We start from the raw sequence: 23,479 nt of genomic DNA, 5'->3' as shown, positions 1-23,479 counted from the left end.
CACCAACCGTTTTTCCCGTCTGTCAAAATATAATTATTTTCTGGTATTCCCCGTTAGTTGTGCGATGCGATCACAAAATGCATTGATTTAGCCTATGGAATGTCGCTGCGTCTTTTTTCTTTTTTTTAAAAACCGGTGCTGCGCTGAACATGAGCGCACGTGCTCTGCTGCGCTGAACATACTACGGACTCTGTGCGGCATCCAACATACAGGCATCCAAAATACATGCAGCATTCCAACATACAGAGCGCACTGCTCTGCTGCCAGCGCAGCACCCGTTTGAAAAAAAGAAAAAAGACGCACCGACATTCCATAGGCTAAATCAATGCATTTTGAGATCGCATTGCACAGAGGCTGCTCTACACACTCACACAGACACAAGCACGCAGAGATTTAGCTATTTTATGGATAGATATATTAGATGTCATTAATTTATTACCGCAATATTTCACCCGCAGTTTATATGATATTAATTAATAATTATATTTGATTGACCCGAATCCACCCAAACTGCGGTTAACTGTGGCAACCGCGGCTAAAACCGCGATCCGCGCATCTCTAGTAGACAGCACTGACGTTTAAACTTTAAGATGTAAACTTATGTGTAATATCGTGACTTAATCCTTAAAACATAGTTTATCAAAGAACATTAGCATTTCAATTAGCACAAAAAGCAACACAACGCTTAAGGCAATGAATTACGTTAGAGTCTTTGGAACCTTTTAACATATTTAACGTTTTGATATAATTAAAGTTGCACTATATGTGACCTTCCTTTCCTACTTTTTCCTTTTCCTTTTTAAATCCTACAGTGAAGATATGAAGACGTGTTGATGGCGTGAATTTAAGAACGCTCGCCCCAAAAAACGCTCGCCCCGGGTCAAATCCGGCGACCTCAGAACGATCGCCACCAGTTATTCCTTAACGTAGTAAAATGTTACGCAGTAATTCCTTTACGCAGTAAAACTATGTCTATCTATCTAAAACTCTCGAACGTGCTGTCTTCAAACAACTGTCCTCGTACCTCCACCAGAACAACCTCCTGGACTCCAACCAGTCTGGGTTCAAAGTGGGTCACTCGACCGAGACTGCCCTCCTGGCAGTGACGGAGTCGCTCCATGCCGCTAGAGCGAACTCTCTCTCCTCCGTCCTGATACTCCTGGACCTGTCTGCAGCGTTCGACACAGTGAACCATCAGATCCTCCTCTCCACCCTCGAGGGGATGGGTGTCTCAGGCTCTGCACTCTCCCTGTTTGCATCTTACCTGGCAGGTCGCTCCTACCAGGTGATGCTGAGAGGGTCTGTGTCAGAACCACACAGGCTCACTACTGGGGTTCCCAAGGCTCGGTTCTGGGTCCTCTTCTTTTTCTCTCTATACTACATCTCTTGGTGCTGTCATCCACTCCCATGGCTTTTCCTACCACTGCTATGCCGATGACACCCAGCTGATCCTCTCATTCCCCCCCTCTGACACACAAGTGATGGCACGCATTGCTGCTTGTCTGGCTGACATCTCGGAGTGGATGTCGACAAATGACCTTGAACGATCAACTTTCGTTCTCGGCAAACATTGCATCAGTGACACGGTCCTGCAGATTCCTCCTCTACAACATCAGGAGGATTCGCCCCTTCCTCACGGAGAAGACAGCCCAGGTGCTCATCCAGGCTCTTGTCAACTCCCTCCTTGCTGGTGCTCCGGCATCTGCCATCAGACCTTTGGAGCTTGTTCAGAAAGCTGCGGCTCGTCTGGTGTTCAACCGCCCCAAGTTCTCCCACACAACTATCCCTCTCCGTTCTCTACACTGGCTCCCCGTAGCGGCTCGCATTCAGTTTAAAACCCTGGTGCTAGCCTATAGGGCAGTGAAAGGGACAGCTCCTTCTTACCTCCGGGCTATGGTCGATGCTTACACCCCTGCCCGACCACTGCGGTCGGCCACCTCCGGGCGACTGATTGCCTCGTCACTCAAGGGTCCTTCTGGTCGATCGACACAGTCACTACTTTTTTCTGTTCTGGCCCCACAGTAGTGGAATGAACTTCCCACTGATGTCAGGACAGCAGAGTCACTGCCCATCTTTCGCCGCAGGCTGAAAACCAACCTCTTCAGGAAACACTACCCTTCCTCTTTGCCTGGCCTACTTGTTGTTAAGTAGTTGTACGAACTCTTGTTTTATTGTTGTATTGTTTTATTGGATCTTGTTTAGTCGATACACTTATTTGTTTTAGCTCATGCTCATTTGATTTTGCTATTTTGTCTCATCTGTTTAAGAAAGTAGGTAGCTGATATATTGCACTTTTACCTTAGCGCTAGGTATACTCTTGGTTGCTTGTTTTTGCAGGAAATGCACTTAAGACTTCTGGTAATTAGTAGTTTTGTTCCCTACCTATGTTGAATGCACTTATTGTAAGTGGCTTTGGATAAAAGCGTCTGCTAAATGACTGTAATGTCTAAACCTAACCTTATTCCTAACCTTAAACTCAGTAAAACTATGTCTAAACCTAACCTTATTCCTAACCTTAACCTCAGTAAAACTATGTCTAAACCTAACCTTATTCCTAACCTTAAACTCAGTAAAACTATGTCTAAACCTAACCTTATTCCTAACCTTAACCTCAGTAAAACTATGTCTAAACCTAACCTTATTCCTAACCTTAACCTCAGTAAAACTATGTCTAAACCTAACCTTATTCCTAACGTTATACTCAGTAAAACTATGTCTAAACCTAACCTTATTCCTAAGCTTAACCTCAGTAAAACTATGTCTAAACCTAACCTTATTCCTAACCTTAACCTCAATAAAACTATGTCTAAACCTAACCTTATTCCGAAACTTAACCTCAGTAAAACTATGTCTAAACCTAACCTTATTCATAACCTTAACCTCCGTAAACCTATGTCTAAACCTAACCTTATTCCTAACCTTAACCTCAGTAAAACTATGTCTAAACCTAACCTTATTCCTAACCTTAACCTCAGTAAAACTATGTCTAAACCTAACCTTATTCCTAACCTTAACCTCAGTAAAACTATGTCTAAACCTAACCTTATTCTAACCTAAACCTCAGTAAAACTATGTCTAAACCTAACCTTATTCCTAACCTTAACCTCAGTCAAACTATGTCTGAACCTAACCTTATTCCTAACCTTAACCTCAGTAAAACTATGTCTAAACCTAACTTTATTCCTAACGTTATACTCAGTAAAACTATGTCTAAACCTAACCTTATTCCTAAACTTAACCTCAGTAAAACTATGTCTAAACCTAACCGTATTCCTAACCTTAACCTCAGTAAAACTATGTCTAAACCTAGCCTTATTCCTAACCTTAACCTCAGTAAAACTATGTCTAAACCTAACCTTATTCCTAACCTTAACCTCAGTAAAACTATGTCTAAACCTAACCTTATTCCTAAACTTAACCTCAGTAAAACTATGTCTAAACCTAACCTTATTCCTAACCTTAACCTCAGTAAAACTATGTCTGAACCTAACCTTATTCCTAACCTTAACCTCAGTAAAACTATGTCTAAACCTAACCTTATTCTAACCTTAACCTCAGTAAAACTCTGTCTAAACCTAACCTTATTCCTAACCTTAACCTCAGTAAAACTATGTCTAAACCTAACCTTATTCCTAACCTTAACCTCAGTAAAACTATGTCTAAACCTAACCTTATTCTAACCTTAACCTCAGTAAAACTATGTCTAAACCTAACCTTATTCCTAACCTTAACCTCAGTAAAACTATGTCTAAACCTAACCTTATTCCTAACCTTAACCTCAGTAAAACCATGTCTAAACCTAACCTTATTCCTAACCTTAACCTCAGTAAAACCATGTCTAAACCTAACCTTATTCCTAACCTTAACCTCAGTAAAACTATGTCTAAACCTAACCTTATTCCTAACCTTAACCTCAGTAAAACCATGTCTAAACCTAACCTTATTCCTAACCTTAACCTCAGTAAAACTATGTCTAAACCTAACCTTATTCCTAACCTTAACCTCAGTAAAACTATGTCTAAACCTAACCTTATCCTAACCTTAACCTCAGTAAAACTATGTCTAAACCTAACCTTATTCCTAACCTTAACCTCAGTAAAACAAATACAAGAATAAAAGAACCGCTGAGGGCGAGTGGTCCGCGGGAAGATATGGGGGGGGGGCGAGCGTGTTTTGGTGCGAGGGTTCCGGTTAAGAGAGAGAGAGAGAGAGAGAGAGAGAGAGAGAGAGAGAGAGAGAGAGAGAGAGAGAGAGAGAGAGAGAGAGAGAGGAGAGAGAAGAGAGAGAGAGAGAGAGAGAGAGAGAGAGAGAGAGAGAGAGAGAGAGAGAGAGAGAGAGAGAGAGAGAGAGAGAGAGAGAGATCAAAGTGTGTAGAGGTGACAGTAAGTGTAATTGTGTAGCACAGGTATTTGTTCTGTCAGCAGAATGGAGTCAGGATGTATGAACTGTATATATAACTGTACTATAGCACTATGTAGAGAACAGTGTGGTGATGATGGTACACACACATATGTGTGAGAGGAGATGTGTGTATAATATATGCAAGCTCTCTTATCCTCTCTTATTCAACCCTCTGCTCTCCTCTCCTCTCCTCGTCCTCTCCTCTCCTCCTTCTCCTCTCCTCTCCTCTCCTCTCTCGTCCCTCTTCCAGTAATGTGTCCCTGGTGCAGCCTATAGTGACAGTGTGGGGGGGGGGGGTTAGGGGGTGTTGGGGGGGGAGGGGAGGGGCTATTTGTTCACACTCCACTGCTACATGCTGATGGACTCCAGTCAACCTCGCAGACCCCCGTGTCACACCTCTATGACTCTCTCTCTCTCTCTCTCTCTCAGAGCAGCTTAAGGGTCCTCGTCCCCTGGGCGTGGGGAGGGGAGGGGGGGGTTTGCGGGTGGTAGGGGGGGGGGGTCGTGGGGACAAAAGATAAGAGAATGGAAGCGAGCGACAAAGGAGAGAGCAGAGGTGAAGGAATGATAAATCACTGTGTCTCTGCTGAGGCTACAGGCTCTGATGAGGCTTAGCTGTGCTTTCTATAAGCTCAGCACTGTGTGTGTGTGTGTGTGTGTGTGTGTGTGTGTGTGTGTGTGTGTGTGTGTGTGTGTGTGTGTGTGTGTGTGTGTGTGTGTGTGTGTGTGTGTGTGTGTGTGTGTGTGTGTGTGTGTGTGTGTGTGTGTGTGTGTGTGTGTGTGAAAACAAGTATAGTAGAATTATAGAAATACCCATTTTCCTGCTTCCCATGAGAACCATGCAGGGAGAAGGTGGCATCATGCAAAATCACTCTGAACCCCTTGAAGACCTGAAGCCCATTCTTACAAATGTCTTCTAAATCCTAACAGTTTTTTTTGAAAAACGTATGTTTCTATATCAGGGGTTCTCAAACTTTTTCATGTCAAGGACCCCCCTAAATGATATGTATTTGGCCACGGACCCCCATCTCAAAATATGTTGTTCCAGGGACCCCCAGGAGCAAAGAAGTTCGAAAAAAAAATCGCTTTAAAAGAATATATATAAATTTGCACACATTTACTTGATTTCTCAAAAATAGCAGATCTACAAGCTCGCACTCGGTGCGAAATTTTTTCGGGTCTTGCGCGGGATTGGAGGTATTTTTTTTGTTACTTTATTTGGGTTTTAGGGTTAACCTCTGATCCACCCTTAGCTCTTGAGTCTGACTCTTGCCAAGTCTGCTTATTTGGCCTGTGGACCAACCCACAGGGTTTTCTAAATCTCACCTGCACAACCCAATGTTATGCTGTTGTTACAAATGTGTTGCTTTTAAATGTGCAATTTTTTTTTTTTTATCATTAAAAAAATATATATATATATATAAGAAGGAGTTCACCCAAAAAATTTCTTATTTTCTTTCAATTGCCCACCCCATGAAGCCTTGAATTCATGGATTTGTTTTTGTTTTTGTGGCATTCCTAAGCCAATAATTTGATGACTGGGTGTATTTCCGGTAGGAGACACAAATAATCTACTTTGTGTCTCCTACCGGATACATTAGCCGGTAGGAGACAGGAATCAAATTATTAGCTTAGGAATGCGACAAAAACTTTTTAAAAAATCATTAATTCAAGGCTTCATGTGGTGTGCAATTGATAGAAAATAAGCAATTTTTTGGGTGAACTACTCCTTTAAATAGAAAATGTACAGTTAGTTTGTATAGATCCATTAGTACTATATCCAAATTAGAATTATTAAGAAGTATTACATACACAGCATAACACTTTTTAAATTAAACCTTTTAAAAAAGACACACAGAACAGAAAGATAAGTCTGTAGACTGCACACACTGTTGAACTTCATATGCAAATTTAGGCTTTTAATGCATCTAACCCGTTTTTTACAGATGGATGAAATGGCCATCAAAAAGGAGCTGCAGTTTGACCAAGGGAGCAAAACGGTGTTGGGAACAATAACCTTGCCTCCCCAAAATGACGCCCTGGCAACCAAGGTCCTCACGACAAGCGTGGCCTCCTTCACAAAGGACTACAAGCAAGTGGTGGCGTATGACTTCACTGGGCCATCAGTGTGACTTCACTGGGCCATCAGTGTGACTTCACTGGGCCATCAGTGTGACTTCACTGGGCCATCAGTGTGACTTCACTGGGCCATCAGTGTGACTTCACTGGGACTTCACTGGGCCATCAGTGTGACTTCACTGGGCCATCAGTGTGACTTCACTGGGCCATCAGTGTGACTTCACTGGGCCATCAGTGTCAGGGAAAGATCTCTGGGCCCACATAAAAGGCATCATTGTGGCGTGTGGAGAGCAGGGCATACACATCATTGCTGTGGTAGGCTTTAGACTTTAATTTCCCATCACACAGTATATGGACAAACAAACCAGTTAGGGACACTGTAAAAGTATGAAAAACTGTAGAAAATATGTCAATGTTCTTACCTTCTATATCCAACTTCTAGTGTTCTGACATGGACTCATGGAACCAGGCGACGTGGAGGGAGGCTGGCCTCCAGGTTGGACAGGCGATGAAAAGGACGTATGTTCAGCATCCACATTTTGAGGGAGCGTATTTGTTCTTCTGTCCTGACACCCCCCACCTGTTGAAGGCCATGACAACCGCATTATGCAATCATGACTTCATCCTCCCAGATGAAGCTGTGAAGAAACATTCCTTGCCTTGTGACACAGTGAGTACATTAACCGGCAGGATGTTATACAGATAGATTAACAATATCAAAATAGCAAATCAATGACCTCTATTGTGATGAGATTCTGACATGTGATTGGTTGATTGATTGAATATTTTATTAGGCAAAAAATGTAAAACAGCACAGTTACATTTAAAATACTTTGTCTAACAGGTCCGTTCATAAAAGTCCTTGCGGACTTGTTTCCAATGAGGGCCTTGGTATTCAATTCATAGACATATATAGTGGCACCACAGTTCAAATATCATAAAAAAAAACAGCAAAAAATAATAATAATAATAATTAAAAAATAACACTATGTACAACAAAAAAAAAAAAAAAAAAAGGGGAAAAGAATATGTACAAATATGAACAGGGGGGGGGGGAGGGTCTGCTGTCTAACGGGAAAATGGTACTACCTCCTCTTTTGGCCTCCTGAAAGGTGATTTTTTAAGGCTCTTTTAAATGAGCCCAGCGAACTGCATTTTTTGAGGGATGGAGTTAGACTATTCCAATCCTGGGTGGCAGTGCTGTAGAAGGAGAATTTGCCCATGTTTGTTTTATGGGTGGGTGGTACCAAATTGTTGTTAACGCTCCCTCTGGTATTGTGACTGTGGGTGTCGCTAACCTTTTGGAGGTATTTACTCAGATATGCGGGAATAGGGGGCATATCGGGCAACTTTGCATTTACAATTTTGAAGGCCAGTCCCATTTTTAGTTGTTTAACCCTGTCTTCCACCCTGAGCCAGCCTAGGCTGGCAAAATGGGTGGGAGAAAGGTGGGTCATGGGCCCCAATCATGTTATCTCATTCATAAAGGTTCACCCAACATGAGCTTTACTTAATTAATTCAACAAAGTGTCAGTCATTTCATGAACAAATCTTCCCACTTCTGCTTGAAATGCTTCCAGGTGTTAATGTCCGCTGTTGAAAAGGTGATCACTGTGCAGGCAGGCACTTCTGAGAAGCTGGTACCAGGTCTCACAGCAAGCGCCATATCGACAGCCAAACAGCTTTAACAAAATGAAAGTATGTTGCACAAACAACACACATTTACTGTTTGCATTTGAGTGTCAGTGTTCAGTATACCTCAGTGCAAATTGCCCTGCATCTTAAATTAAATGTTTAATGTTTATTTAAGTGCAGACAGTGTCCAGAATTGGATGCAAAAGGCCAAGTAAATCTGTCCTTGAGTGTATTTAACACAGAAAACATCTGCTCTTTCTATGACATACATACACTCACCAGGTGGACACAGACTTAAGGGTATGTGTCTGCAGTAGTTTCCATACTTACAGTTGTGTTGTCTGCTTCTAGGTGCTGCCTGCATGCAACGTTTTTTTCGCACAGTACTGCCAGTGCCATCCGGATGCTGGTGCATTGTCAGCAGCTGGCAAACCAGTTTTTGACCACTGCCTGGTTCATTGATATGGTCAATGACTGGTTTGACCTGATGACCTCAAGAGGGCACCTTTATGGTTAGTAAAAACAACACACACACACACACACACACACACACACACACACACACACACACACACACACACACACACACACACACACACACACACACACACACACACACTCTAACCAACCATGTTTAATTTTTGCAGCGCTATATCCACCAAACACTACTGCTGGGGCAAACTGGAAGTTGGGGAGGCTGCAGGAGTTCATGCACACCTGGAATGGAACAGTGTTTCGCTCCAAATCCAAAGGAAAGCATCAAGGTTAGTGCCAATGAGACAGAAAATCAAAAGCAGAATTAATGGCAGCAGTTATGTGACTTTCACTTACAATACCAAATGAATGAATTAAATTCACTTGTTACGCTTGCAGGCTGGAAGCCATCCCAGACTGGTGTAAGAACTACCATGCTGGTAATGGCAGGTGCTGCACTCTTTCCAGAGGAATTGGAGCAGCACTTGCCATCAGTTCCCCTGTCCTTCCTGCCACAAAATAAGCTGTGGATGGCCCAGATGACAGGAGAGAGGACATCTCTAACTCACTTCCACACTGGGCGGATCTCAACAGATGCGAATGAAAATTTGCACTCACAGTTGAGATACCAACAATATCATCCACCCCAGTGCAAAAACCTGCCGTGAGAGACTAAAGGCTATTGCCCTCTCTCTCAATTTGAGGGCAAGGGCCCCAACACTGATGGCACAATGATTGACCTCATTGACTCCTTGGCCCAAACAGAGGAGCCAGTCAACATTGTTGAGTTGCCAGCTCAGGTTGAGGATGTGCAGCAACCCCTGCCCTTCATACAAGGGCAGGTTCTGTACTACCTCTCAGGATGGGCAGTGTATAAGTGTTTGAGAACAACGGAATGCGAGGCATGCAGTGCGTACTGTCTCTCCAGCAGTGCCCTTGATGAGCACAGCTACCACAGCATCCATCCCACAGAGTCAGAGGCAGTGCTTACCAGGATCAGAAGTAAAGGGGAAACTGGTGCACCCTCCACACAACATCCATGACCTTCACAAGAGGCTCCACCACCTGATGGAAGCACAGCAACAGGCAGGCATTCATCACAGATGAGAAGCCACTGGACCTCATTATGAGCGGGATGGACACCACCACCACCTGCCTCCCGCCATGCCACCATATAAGTCGAAAGATTATCAAGAGACTAGCGACACTAGAACTGTACTGTACTGTATGCTCTTTAAGCTAAAGACCACCCAGGCTGTTGACGTTCAGCAATATGACAGCAGGTCTGCTCTCAGAGCAACTTCTATACAATAATCCTGTTTTCATTATGAACTGCTCAGTAGAAGGAATTTGTTTTAGTTTTTTTGTTTATTTTTTCTAAATGAGCTGTTTTTCAAAGATACTGAACATAATGTCTTCTGAAGTAAAAAACTATCAAGAACATATCCCTGTTTTGGATACTTTTTTCCCAAAATGTATAGAAACGTGACATCTAATTTGAGAACTATTACATCAGGGCTCTTCAACGTTTCCACTACACACTGTATAGAATTGTGTTGCACATTCAACTTTTTAATACATGTCATACATAGCTTCATAGTGACATGATGCTGACATGATGCTGACCTATCAGCACTATCATTATGGTTTTGAAAATGCATGTTTTTAAACATGTCCACCGCTGACTTCTTGTCTTGTAAGGACTTTAAAAATGTGTGTAAACAGGGACACACGCAAGCACACACACACACACACACACACACACACACACACACACACACACACACACACACACACACACACACACACACACACACACACACACACAGTCAGACACAAAAACAAGCACTAGCGATCAGCATCATCAGCACAGTATGATAGTATGGTCAAAATGGATACTGTAGGGTACATATACGGTGTAGTAACAGTATCTTATATATTATGGATACTGTAGGGTACATATACGGTGTAGTAACAGTATCTTATATATTATGGATACTGTAGGGTACATATACGGTGTAGTAACAGTATCTTATATATTATGGATACTGTAGGGTACATATACGGTGTAGTGACAGTATCTTATATATTATGGATACTGTAGGGTTCATACATGGTGTAGTAACAGTATCTTATATATTATGGATACTGTAGGGTACATATACGGTGTAGTAACAGTATCTTATATATTATGGATACTATAGGGTACATATACGGTGTAGTAACAGTATCTTATATATTATGGATACTGTAGGGTACATATACGGTGTAGTAACAGTATCTTATATATTATGGATACTGTAGGGTACATATACGGTGTAGTAACAGTATCTTATATATTATGGATACTGTAGGGTACATATACGGTGTAGTAACAGTATCTTATATATTATGGGTACTGTAGGGTACATATACGGTGTAGTAACAGTATCTTATATATTATGGATACTGTAGGGTACATATACGGTGTAGTAACAGTATCTTATATATTATGGCATGCATGCAGAACATTATTCATTTACAGAGCTTGTTTTAAACGTCAGAACGATCATTAGAAATTAGACATTTACAAGAGGACTTGCATAGCTTACCACAGCCTAACAAACTGATATAAACGTAAACTATGTTAATTTTAGCAATTACCCATTACTCTAACTTAGTAAGAACACACAAAGCAATAGATACATTCATGCTCGGAAAATGATCAACTTTCAATACTTACCTCTAACATTAGTTTGCTTGCTCCTTCGGTCGGTTCGACACAGACTACTGTATACAGCTACTGTATCTCTCGGGTGTCAACGCTGTGTTGATGTTTAAAAGACAGTGTCGTTGTCTCGTTGACACGCAGTCTCGCGATGACAGCCAATACAGCCGAGGCAGAAAGGCAGTCTGTGCTCTTTAGATACCTCAATAAAATTAAATAGTACGGCAAAAAAAAAAAAAAGGCTCCCAAAACAACGTGTTAAATGTCTTCTTTGATATTCCAGAACCGATTGTCTGACAAAGGTCGCAATCATTCAAAAACAAAGTGTGTTCACGTGCTCGTCCTGGCTTGTCTACCCAGCTCCCATAGACGGCGATGCATTTCATTGCACTTCCTGTTCCAGTTTTGGTTCCCATGAGCATCAATGGCGTCTGCCATGCAAGCAATGGCGTCGGCCCGCCCCCTAGGCTGACCCTACCTTCTTTTCTCAATTCCTTGCAAAAAAACAGGAAGCCATCCGCTGTTTGGGATTTTCAGAAAAACAGCTGTAACTCAGTTTCTTTTTTTTAGCATTGAAAACCATTAGTTTTCAGCGGGCCGAAGCCCCAAAATGGCGGATGGCGGTTGGAACGTTGTCGTTCCTATGGATACACAGATCCCTCCCCTAACCCACAGGGACTATTTTGTTTGTGTTTTTTTTTAAACTTCTTGATAGAACCATGGTTCTCTCTCTCTCTCTCTCTCTCTTGTGTCATCTTCTGTCATCTCTTGTGTCTGTTATTGATAGCCTAGCGCCCAAGAAGGTGGTGAGAGTCAGAGCCCGTACACAACCCTGGATGAATGGAGACATCCTAAATGCAATCAAACTCAGAAACAAAATGTACTCTGAGTTCAGGAAATGCAAAGATGTGCAACTACTTGAAAGATGCAGAAATCAACGAAATGTAGTAAACAAATTGGTCAAAACTGCCAAAAAGAATTTCTTAAATGAAAGTATTGAGGCAAACAAAAGCCACCCACAAAAGCTGTGGGAAGCGCTACAGAAATTGGGCTGCAACAACAAAATTCAAACCAAAGCTACAAACATCTGCATTATTTCAAGTGGCGTGCTCATTACCGACAAGCAAGCGGTAGCAAACTGTTTTAACAGCTTTTTTACCACCATTGCAACCCAGTTGGTAAGCAAACTTCCTCAGCATTCAGGTTTGTACGGCTCTGACCACATCCATGCTCACTATGTTAAACTAGGGGCTAAAAAAGACTCCTTTTCATTCAAACCAGTAAATGCTGATGATGTGCAGAAAAAACTACTCGCCCTCCAGCCAAACAAGGCCACCGGCCTTGACAATATCCCCACCAGATTCCTCAGAGACGCAGCTACTGCTATTGCCCCCATAGTAGCCCAAATCACAAACCTATCCATCAGCCAGTGTCACGTCCCACAGGATTTCAAGTTGGCAAGAGTAATCCCTCTGCATAAAAAAGGAAGCAAATTAGAACCTGGCAACTATAGGCCTGTTTCCATCCTTTGTTCCATCTCAAAGGTTGTAGAGCGATTAATTCAAGAACAAATCAACAGCTACCTCAGCGAGCATAAACTGTTGTTTGAATTCCAATCGGGCTTCAGAACCTCCCATTCCACTGACACATGCCTACTGTATCTGACCGACTACATCAAACGTGAGGTAGACGCGGGCAAATACTGCGGCATGGTCATGTTGGACCTCCAAAAAGCGTTCGACACTGTAAACCACTCAATTTTACTTGATAAGCTGAGGGCGATTGGTTTTGACTGCACATCACTAAACTGGATGAGATCTTACCTGGAGGGAAGAGAACAAGTGGTTGACATCAACGGAACCATGTCCTCATCCCTCCCGGTGAGCTGTGGGGTTCCTCAGGGCAGCATTCTAGGGCCGTTACTGTTTCTTCTATACATTAACGACATGAGTGCTGCCTGTAACTGCAAATTGTTCCTGTTCGCTGATGACTCGGCACTCCTGATCTCGGGAGAGGACAAGTTGCAAGTTGAGGAGGCGCTCAGCTCCGAACTCTCAAAAATCCGTACTTGGCTTACCGATAACAAACTGTCACTACACCTTGGGAAAACTGAATCCATTCTCTTTGGGACCAAACATTCCCTCAGACAGATGGATGTAAATGATTTCAAGGTCAAAGTCGATGACACAATTATCTCTAGCAAAGAAGAGATTACCTATTTGGGTTGTGTACTTGACAAATACCTGACAGGTGATAGCATGGCTACAAAGGTGGTCAAAAGAGTAAACCAGAGAACCAAATTTATGGGCAGAGTTTCCTCTTTTGTCAACCCTCAGGCCCTCAGGACCCTCTCTGGGGCCCTGATTCAACCACTTTTTGACTATGCTTGCACCTCCTGGTACTCCAACACCTCAGTGTCACTGAAGACTAAGCTTCAAACCTCCCAAAACAAACTGATTCGGCTACTCCTCGGATTGGGGCCCATGACCCACCTTTCTCCCACCCATTTTGCCAGCCTAGGCTGGCTCAGGGTGGAAGACAGGGTTAAACAACTAAAAATGGGACTGGCCTTCAAAATTGTAAATGCAAATTTGCCCGATATGCCCCCAATTCCCGCATATCTGAGTAAATACCTCCAAAAGGTTAGCGACACCCACAGTCACAATACCAGAGGGAGCGTTAACAACAATTTGGTACCACCCACCCATAAATCAAACATGGGCAAATTCTCCTTCTACAGCACTGCCACCCAGGATTGGAATAGTCTAACTCCATCCCTCAAAAAATGCAGTTCGCTGGGCTCATTTAAAAGAGCCTTAAAAAATCACCTTTCAGGAGGCCAAAGGTGGAGGTAGTACCATTTTCCCGTTAGACAGCAGACCCCCCCCCCCCTGTTCTTGTACATATTTTTGTCCCCTCTTTTTTATTTTTTTTTGTTGTACATAGTGTTATATATTGTTTTTGGCTGTTTATTTTGTAATGATATTTGAACTGTGGTGCCACTATATATGCCTATGAATTAAATACCAAGGCCCTCATTGGAAACAAGTCCGCAAGGACTTTTATGAACGGACCTGTTAGACAAAGTATTTTAAATGTAACTGTGCTGTTTTACATTTTTTGCCTAATAAAATATTCAATCAATCAATCAATCTCTCTCTCTCTCTCTCTCTCTCTCTCTCTCTCTCTCTCTCGTAAATAGAATCATGGTTCTCTCTCGCTCTCTCTCTCGCTCTCACTCTCTCTCTCTCTCTCTCTCACTCTCTCTCTCTCTAGTAGATAGAACCATGGTTCTCTCTCGCTCTCTCTCTCGCTCTCTCTCTCTCCCTCTCCCTCTCTCTCTCTCTAATAAATAGAATCATGGTTCTCTCTCGCTCTCTCTCTCTCGCTCTCACTCTCTCTCTCTCTCTCTCTCCCTCTCCCTCTCTCTCTCTCTAGTAGATAGAACCATGGTTCTCTCTCCATACACTGAGGCAGTTGGACAGAAAGCAGCTTTAACAGCTCAGGAAGCTCCTCTCCAGACGAAGCCAAGCGCATTGCAGGGACCCATCATACATATTCATGAGATTATGAGAGAGAGAGAGAGGGAGAGAGGGAGAGAGAGAGAGAGAGGCCGTGCTCGGGGGGGAGAGGGAGAGAGGAGGGGTGTGTAGCAATTGAAGGTGTAATCATCATCCTCATTCATTGCAGGGCTTAAGTGATTGACTAACACCCTGAACAACGCTCCACACGTCCTAGACTCTTCTCCCTTCCCTAAAACACCCTGGACAACACTCCACACGTCCTAGACTATTCTCTCTTCTCTAAAACACCCTGAACAACGCTCCACACGTCCTAGACTCTTCTCTCTTCTCTAAAACACCCTGGACAACGCTCCACACGTCCTAGACTCTTCTCCCTTCCCTAAAACACCCTGGACAACACTCCACACGTCCTAGACTATTCTCTCTTCTCTAAAACACCCTGGACAACGCTCCACACGTCCTAGACTCTTCTCTCTTCTCTAAAACATCCTGGACAACGCTCCACACGTCCTAGACTCTTCTCTCTTCTCTAAAACACCCTGGACAACGCTCCACACGTCCTAGACTATTTTTCTCTTCTCTAAAACACCCTGGACAACGCTCCACACGTCCTAGACTCTTCTCTCTTCTCTAAAACACCCTGGACAACGCTCCACACGTCCTAGACTATTTTTCTCTTCTCTAAAACACCCTGGACAACGCTCCACACGTCCTAGACTCTTCTCTCTTCTCTAAAACACCCTGGACAACGCTCCACACGTCCTAGACTCTTCTCCCTTCCCTAAAACACCCTGGACAACACTCCACACGTCCTAGACTATTCTCTCTTCTCTAAAACACCCTGGACAACGCTCCACACGTCCTAGACTCTTCTCTCTTCTCTAAAACATCCTGGACAACGCTCCACACGTCCTAGACTCTTCTCTCTTCTCTAAAACACCCTGGACAACGCTCCACACGTCCTAGACTATTTTTCTCTTCTCTAAAACACCCTGGACAACGCTCCACACGTCCTAGACTCTTCTCTCTTCTCTAAAACACCCTGGACAACGCTCCACACGTCCTAGACTATTTTTCTCTTCTCTAAAACACCCTGGACAATGCTCCACACGTCCTAGACTCTTTTCTCTTCTCTAAAACACTCTGGACAACGCTCCACACGTCCTAGACTCTTCTCCCTTCTCTAAAACACCCTGGACAACGCTCCACACGTCCTAGACTCTTCTCCCTTCTCTACTCTGGACAACGCTCCACACGTCCTAGACTCTTCTCCCTTCTCTAAAACACCCTGGACAACGCTCCGCACGTCCTAGACTCTTCCATAAAACACCCTGGATAGCACTCCACACGTCCTAGACTCTTCTCTCTTCTCTAAAACACCCTGGACAACGCTCCACACGTCCTAGACTCTTCTCCCTTCTCTAAAACACCCTGGACAACGCTCCACACGTCCTAGACTCTTCTCTCCTCTCTAAAACACCCTGGACAACGCTCCACACGTCCTAGACTCTTCTCTCTTCTCTAAAACACCCTGGACAACGCTCCACACATCCTAGACTCTTCTCTCTTCTCTAAAACACCCTGGACAACGCTCCACACGTCCTAGACTCTTCTCCCTTCTCTAAAACACTCTGGACAACGCTCCACACGTCCTAGACTCTTCTCCCTTCTCTAAAACACCCTGGACGTCCTAGACTCTTCTCCCTTCTCTAAAACACCCTGGATAGCGCTCCACATGTCCTAGACTCTTCTCCCTTCTCTAAAACACTCTGGACAACGCTCCACACGTCCTAGACTCTTCTCTCTTCTCTAAAACACCCTGGACAACGCTCCACACAGACTCTTCTCTAAAACACCCTGGACAATGCTCCTCACGTCCTAGACTCTTCTCTCTTCTCTAAAACACCCTGGACAACACTCCACACGTCCTAGACTCTTCTCTCTTCTCTATTATCGAGTATTTCCAATTTCCAGTACTTTTACTTCTACTCCACTACATCTCAGAGGCAAATATTGTACTTTTACTCCACTACAATTATTTGAAAACTTTAATTACTAGTTTCTTTGTAGATTTTGATGATTATTACAAACCCACTTCAGCCCTATATACATTTCGGCCATCTGAAAATAGCAGATCTACAAGCTCACAATGCATCACATATATTTGCTATTTTCAAAAGTATTTTTATGCATTTTATACATTTGAAAGCTAAATGGGACATTCTGCATGATGCACTTTTACTCAAGTACATTTTGAATTACGGACCTTGACATGTAACAGAGTATTTCTACATTGCAGTATTGATACTTTAAAGTTAAACATTTGAGTACTTTTTCCACCACTGACTAAAATAAACCCTATATTTGTTCTCGACTACAGTAGCAGACGGTGTATTTTGCACCATTTATCTTGTTCTACAGTGTGGCTGATGAGAAAGCACAGAGAACATTGAGTCACCTCAGCCGGGTGTACGGCTCGGTCAGCGGGACACAAAGTTACACATCAGGGACCATGGATCTCCAATATAGCAGTCTGCAGCACATCTGCACAAGAAAGAGAAGAAAAAGTTAAAATAGTATATGGTCTCTGTCGGGTGGAATGTCTTTTTCAGGATTCAAATTCAAAAGCATCAAAAGTAGCAGATCTACAAGCTCAAAACGTGTCGCTTCGCCAAAGATTGTTAATTTATGAAGATACGCCATCCCAGTTGGAGCCACTAGAGGCGACATGGTACAAAAATCCTACAAAATTGTCTCCTGAGTGGGCGCCGAGTCTGACGGCAAATCTTGCGAACGTCCAATGTTGATCTATGTTGACTGGTGCTAGATCTATTTTGGCTGGTGCTACTGTAGATCTATGTTGACTGGTGCTAGATCTATGTTGACTGGTGCTAGATCTATGTTGACTGGTGCTAGATCTATGTTGACTGGTGCTAGATCTATGTTGACTGGTGCTAGATCTATTTTGGCTGGTGCTACTGTAGATCTATTTTGGCTGGTGCTAGATCTATGTTGACTGGTGCTAGATCTATGTTGACTGGTGCTAGATCTATGTTGACTGGTGCTAGATCTATGTTTACTGGTGCTAGATCTATGTTGACTGGTGCTAGATCTATGTTGACTGGTGCTGCTAGATCTATGTTGACTGGTGCTGCTAGATCTATGTTGACTGGTGCTAGATCTATGTTGACTGGTGCTGCTAGATCTATGTTGACTGGTGCTGCTAGATCTATGTTGACTGGTGCTGCTAGATCTATGTTGACTGGTGCTAGATCTATGTTGACTGGTGCTGCTAGATCTATGTTGACTGGTGCTGCTAGATCTATGTTGACTGGTGCTGCTAGATCTATGTTGACTGGTGCTAGATCTATGTTGACTGGTGCTAGATCTATGTTGACTGGTGCTAGATCTATGTTGACTGGTGCTAGATCTATGTTGACTGGTGCTAGATCTATGTTGACTGGTGCTAGATCCCGTGAGAGTGTGTTGCTGGGAGAGAGAAATGTCGATATTAAAGTAAATTTTCTCCTGATGTGTCTCTCTGAAAAAAAGCCATTTTAGTTTCAAAATGTTGTGAATATTGAGTGTCTTGTGAGGATCGGGTCCAATATTTAGTTCAGTGACCATGGAGCTAAAGAACGGTTCAGAAGCTGTGTTCACGTTCACTCTGCCATTGAGATGAATAGACTCCAACCTGCTTCCTGCGTCCTAAAAAAGCAGTGTTGACTCAGCATGCAACCAAGTGTAAAATCAGCCATTACGGCGCCATCAAGGCACTGCCAAAACACATTATAGTCGACTAAATCAACTACTTTTAGTCGACTATGATCGTATGATATTTAGTCGATTAAAACTAGACAAAAACTATAACATTTCAGATGACTGAAATATGACTAAAACTAAATGGAATTTGATTCAAAAGACTACGACTAAAACTGAATTAAAAAGATGTCCCCCCACCTCTCACAGATACGGGAACTACACCGGAGATGGTGGGTCTTGCTATTTCCGTCTTGGGTTTGGAGCCGCGTTTAGAGCTTTTGTAGATCTGCTACGTTTTGATGCTTTTGTGTGACGCTGTAGTATGATCAATTTACGGGGAAAAAAAACAAAAAAGTTAGAACATGGCCTCGGTCCCTGCCGTGTGTTCCCCAGTTGGTGGAAAAAGTACTCGCATGTTTTACTTAAAGGTATCATGACATTCATTTTCACTTTTTTTATTTTCAATGTTTTATTTGGGGTTTTATGACCTCAATTACACCCAAAAAAACTGAACTTAGAACATTCAGTGGATTTTCTGTGGTCTGGGGTTTTCTGAATAATTAGGCTGAAAAGTAATCTGAGCTTGGCCCTTCGACAGTGAGGTCACAGTCGATTAATCCCGCCCACTCTCCTCCTCGCCCCTCCCCTCCCCTATCCTTTCCTTTGGGGGGGGGGCGGAGCAGAGGCGATGATTGACAGGCAAAATCCCTCACCAGCGACACCCGCAGGCAAAGATTTCTTTTTTCATTGCAGTTGAAAAGGCTTTAGAAATGTGAGAGAAAAACACCTGCCATGGATCACTGGAATGGAATTTTCACTTAAAACTTTTTGTACACTTTTGAAGGACCAGGACAAAGACTTTGAATGTGGTGTAAAAGTGAATGACATTAAACCTTTAAAGGACGACTTCACCCATTTTCAACCTATCTTCATATAATTGGTCCTCACTAATGTTCATGATAAAATGGTAAAAAAAAAATCTACTCAATCTGTGTCTAGGAGGGCTGTGGACAGTCCGGAAACCTGTCTACCAGTGACATCATCGATAAGCAGGATTTTTTTTTTTTACCAACAAGATTTCACATTTTGTATTTAGACTTTTATTAACACGAGAACAATGGCTTCTATTATTGCATTGCAACTTTCCAGGAATAGAAAGCCTGCAGTTTCTATTAGCTTGGATTCCCCATCGATGATGTCACTGGTAGACGGGTTTCTGAACTGTCCACAGCCCTCCTCTGAGACACAGACTTTTTTTTTAACCATTTTATCATGAGCATTAGTGAGGACCTATTATATGAAGATAGGTTGAAAATGGGTGAAGTCGTCCTTTAAGTAAAAGTATCAATACTGCAATGTAGAAATACTCTGTTACAAGTCACGTATTCAAAATCTACTTGAGTATAAGTACAAAAGTATTGGCATCAACATACACTTGAAGTACCAAAAGTAAAAGTACTCATTATGCAGAATGTCCCATTTCACAAGTTTTCAAAAAACATTTTGAAAATAGCAGATCTACAAGCTGGTAGATATGCTATTTTCAAATGGCCGAAATGTATTTAGGGCTGAAGTGGTTAATCAAAATCTGCAAAGTAAATAGTAAGTAAAGTTATAATATATACCGTACCTCTGTGTACATAGCAGACAGCTGTGTTGTTATTGTGTGTAGCCAGCAGACATCTCTCCTGTGTGCTATGTTCAGGCCAAACACAACACAACACAACACAACACAACACAACACAACACAACACAACACCGTTAGACAACACAACAGCCTCGGTTGTTTTTTTTACACCCCCAGGTTATTGTTGTGTGTGTGCATACATTATTTCTCTCTCTCTCTCTGTGTGTGTGTGTGTGTGTGTGTGTGTGTGTGTGTGTGTGTGTGTGTGTGTGTGTGTGTGTGTGTGTGTGTGTGTGTGTGTGTGTGTGTGTGTGTGTGTGTGTGTGTGTGCAGTACTTGTATTGCTACTCTTGTGAGGGCCAAAAGCCCACACAACGTTTGGAGATATTTAGAGCTTATGTTTAAGTTACATCAAATAAACGGCATGCATATATTAATTATGTGTGCATTATTTATGTATATATATATATATATATATATATATATATATATATATATATATATATATATATTATATATATATATTCTAATGCTTCCTGCAGAAAGTAACAGAATGACTAATAAAGCATAAATCTTGACAAAGCGTCAAAGTGTAATATGTTGTGAGCTTGTAAAATGGCTATTTTCGGCGTCCGTTGAGTGTAAGGATTAAAATTGGCTGAGGAAAATTAAAAATGCCCTTCAGAAAACCACTGTCTTGTTGATGTTGCCTAGTCTAGCGTGTGTGTGTGTGTGTGTGTGTGTGTGTGTGTGTGTGTGTGTGTGTGTGTGTGTGTGTGTGTGTGTGTGTGTGTGTGTGTGTGTGTGTGTGTGTGTGTGTGTGTGTGTGTGTGTGTGTGTGTGTGTGCGTGCGTGCGTGTGCACGGGAGTGGGTACTGGTGTTTCCTTTGCCCATGCACTAATTATGCAGTTATTGTGTGTGAGTGTGTACTGGTGTTTCGTTTTGTCATGCACTGCTTATGCAGTTATTGTGTGTGTGTGTGTGTGTGCGCGTGTGCGTGTGTGTGTGCGTGTGCATCAGTAATCTCCATAGTAGTCGCTCCAGGCAGCATCATGCTCTCTGTACTGTGAGCAGAGAAACGGGGAGCCTGGTGTTGTGATGAATACCGTTTCCCATATGAATCCCCCCCCCCCTCCCCCCCATACGCTATTAGCCCAGTAAACCAGGGTGGCCCGCGCACGTGACCGCGCACGTGACCGCGCACGTGACCGTGCACGTGACCGACTGCAGCCCCGTCTGTTTTAACCCCTTAAGACCGGAAACGCGAGTGCCGCGCTATGAGCTTGTAGATCTGCATTTTTTTTTTAAATCTTGAAGATCTTTTGCAAATATTTGAATATATATATAAATATATATATTTTTTTTTTAAGGGAACATTTTTAACTCAAATCTTTGTTTCTGGGGGGTCCCTGGAACGACATATTTTGAGATGGGGGGTCCACGGCCAAATACATATCATTGGTGGTCCTTCACATGAAAAAGTTTGAGAACCACTGATATTATAGCGACGTCATTTTTTTCAGAAAACTGTTAGGATTTAGGAGACATTTGTAGAATCTCCCTGAAGCAAAGATTTGAGTTACAAGTGTTTTTGTTTTAAATATATTTATGCAAAGATTTGCACAAATGTTCACTGTTTTTCAAAAAATAGCAGATCTACAAGCTCGTGCTGCAGCACTCTGTGCCGCGCCACGAGCTTGTATATCCGTAATTTTTTGAATAGCCAAATAAATGTAAAAGTGACACGGACACTGTCCCGGTCTTAATGGGTTAAGTAAGAGATCGTCTCTGTTGGGTGTAAAAAACGCATTATGTCCGAAACTGTTGCCTTTCAGGATCCGTTATTCGAAAGCATCAAAAACAGCAGATCTACAAGCTCCAAACGTGTCGCTTCGCGCCGCGTTTCGAGCTGCAAAGCTTGAGGTTTCTCCTCTCGACAGTCAGCAACGAGATGAAGGAAGCAAGACGCCCCCGTCGACCAGAAGCCTTGTATCTAATATGTATCTCCATATTTCTGTGCAGTTTCTAAATCTGTTAGTGTTGATTTTGACAGCAAATTTTGACTCGGTTTTAGTCACATAGTCTTTTGAATGAAATTCCATGTAGTTTTAGTCATATTTTAGTCATCCGAAATGTTTTCGTTTTTGTCTAGTTTTAGTCGACTAAATATCATAAGATTTTAGTCGACTAAATCTACAGTTGATTTAATCAACTAAAATGTTTTTTTTTTGGCGGTGCCTTGATGGCCTCGTAATGGATGATCTTACACTTGGTTGCATAATGAAAATAGCAGATCTACAAGCTCACAATGCGTCGCGCTGCGACGCGTTGTGAGCTTGTAGATCTGCTATTTTCAGAGCACAACACCCGAGCGCAACCAAACATAAAATGACTTGTCTTTTAGTTCTACTGGATCTCTTCTCCACTAGATCCCTCACTAACATCTTAGTCTAGTTTTTATTTGTTGACGAAATTGTCAATATATTTAGTCTTAGTTTTAGTCATCATGTGAAAAAAGGTGTCGACAAACATTTTTCGTCATAGTTTTAGTGGAGGAAATCAACACTGATCTGTGTTCATCATCAATGCATCAATGGAGGCCGAAGGGCTTCAGGGGAGAGCGAAGGTCAACGTTGCCAAGTTTTGTGAGAGAAATAAGCAACCAGGTCTAGGAAAACAAGCCCAAACGAATCGACTACTAGGCCAAATGAGCACTTTAAACCTATACATACTGTAGCTTATATCGGCTATTTGTAAATATAGCAGATCTACAAGCTCACAGCTTGTACAGTAGATCAAAACATCTTGAATGTGGAAGATTTTGAATAATTTTTTAAAATATTCTAACAACACAAATCTGATCCGGGGGAGGGGCTACCTGGCACAAAACATGTTCAGATGTTGGGGGACAAATACCATGTTTCACAAAAACTTGGAAACGAGACTAAAATAAGCAACTACACTTTAGAAACAAGCCTAAAAAACTGCAACCCACAACTACAAATATTTATAAGCAACTTTACAGAAAAATAAGCCCAAAGTCGCTTAATATAATAAACAGACCTGGCAACACTCAGAATCAGAATCAGAATCAGTTTTATTGTCACATCACAGGTTTACAAGGTAAAAAAGTGGGTGAAATTCTTTTTTGTACATCGTTCCCATCGCAACGTTAGTTTCCATAGAAAGAAGAGGGGGGGGGAGAAGAAGAGGGGGGCAGGTGGGAAGGAGATCAAAAACAAGAGAGCAACAGAAGGCCAGACAAGTTA

This window comes from Gymnoscopelus braueri (genome assembly GCF_963280865.1).
Source record: "Gymnoscopelus braueri genome assembly, chromosome: 8".
NCBI lineage: Eukaryota > Metazoa > Chordata > Actinopteri > Myctophiformes > Myctophidae > Gymnoscopelus > Gymnoscopelus braueri.
Note: the sequence above shows the minus strand (reverse complement) of the source record.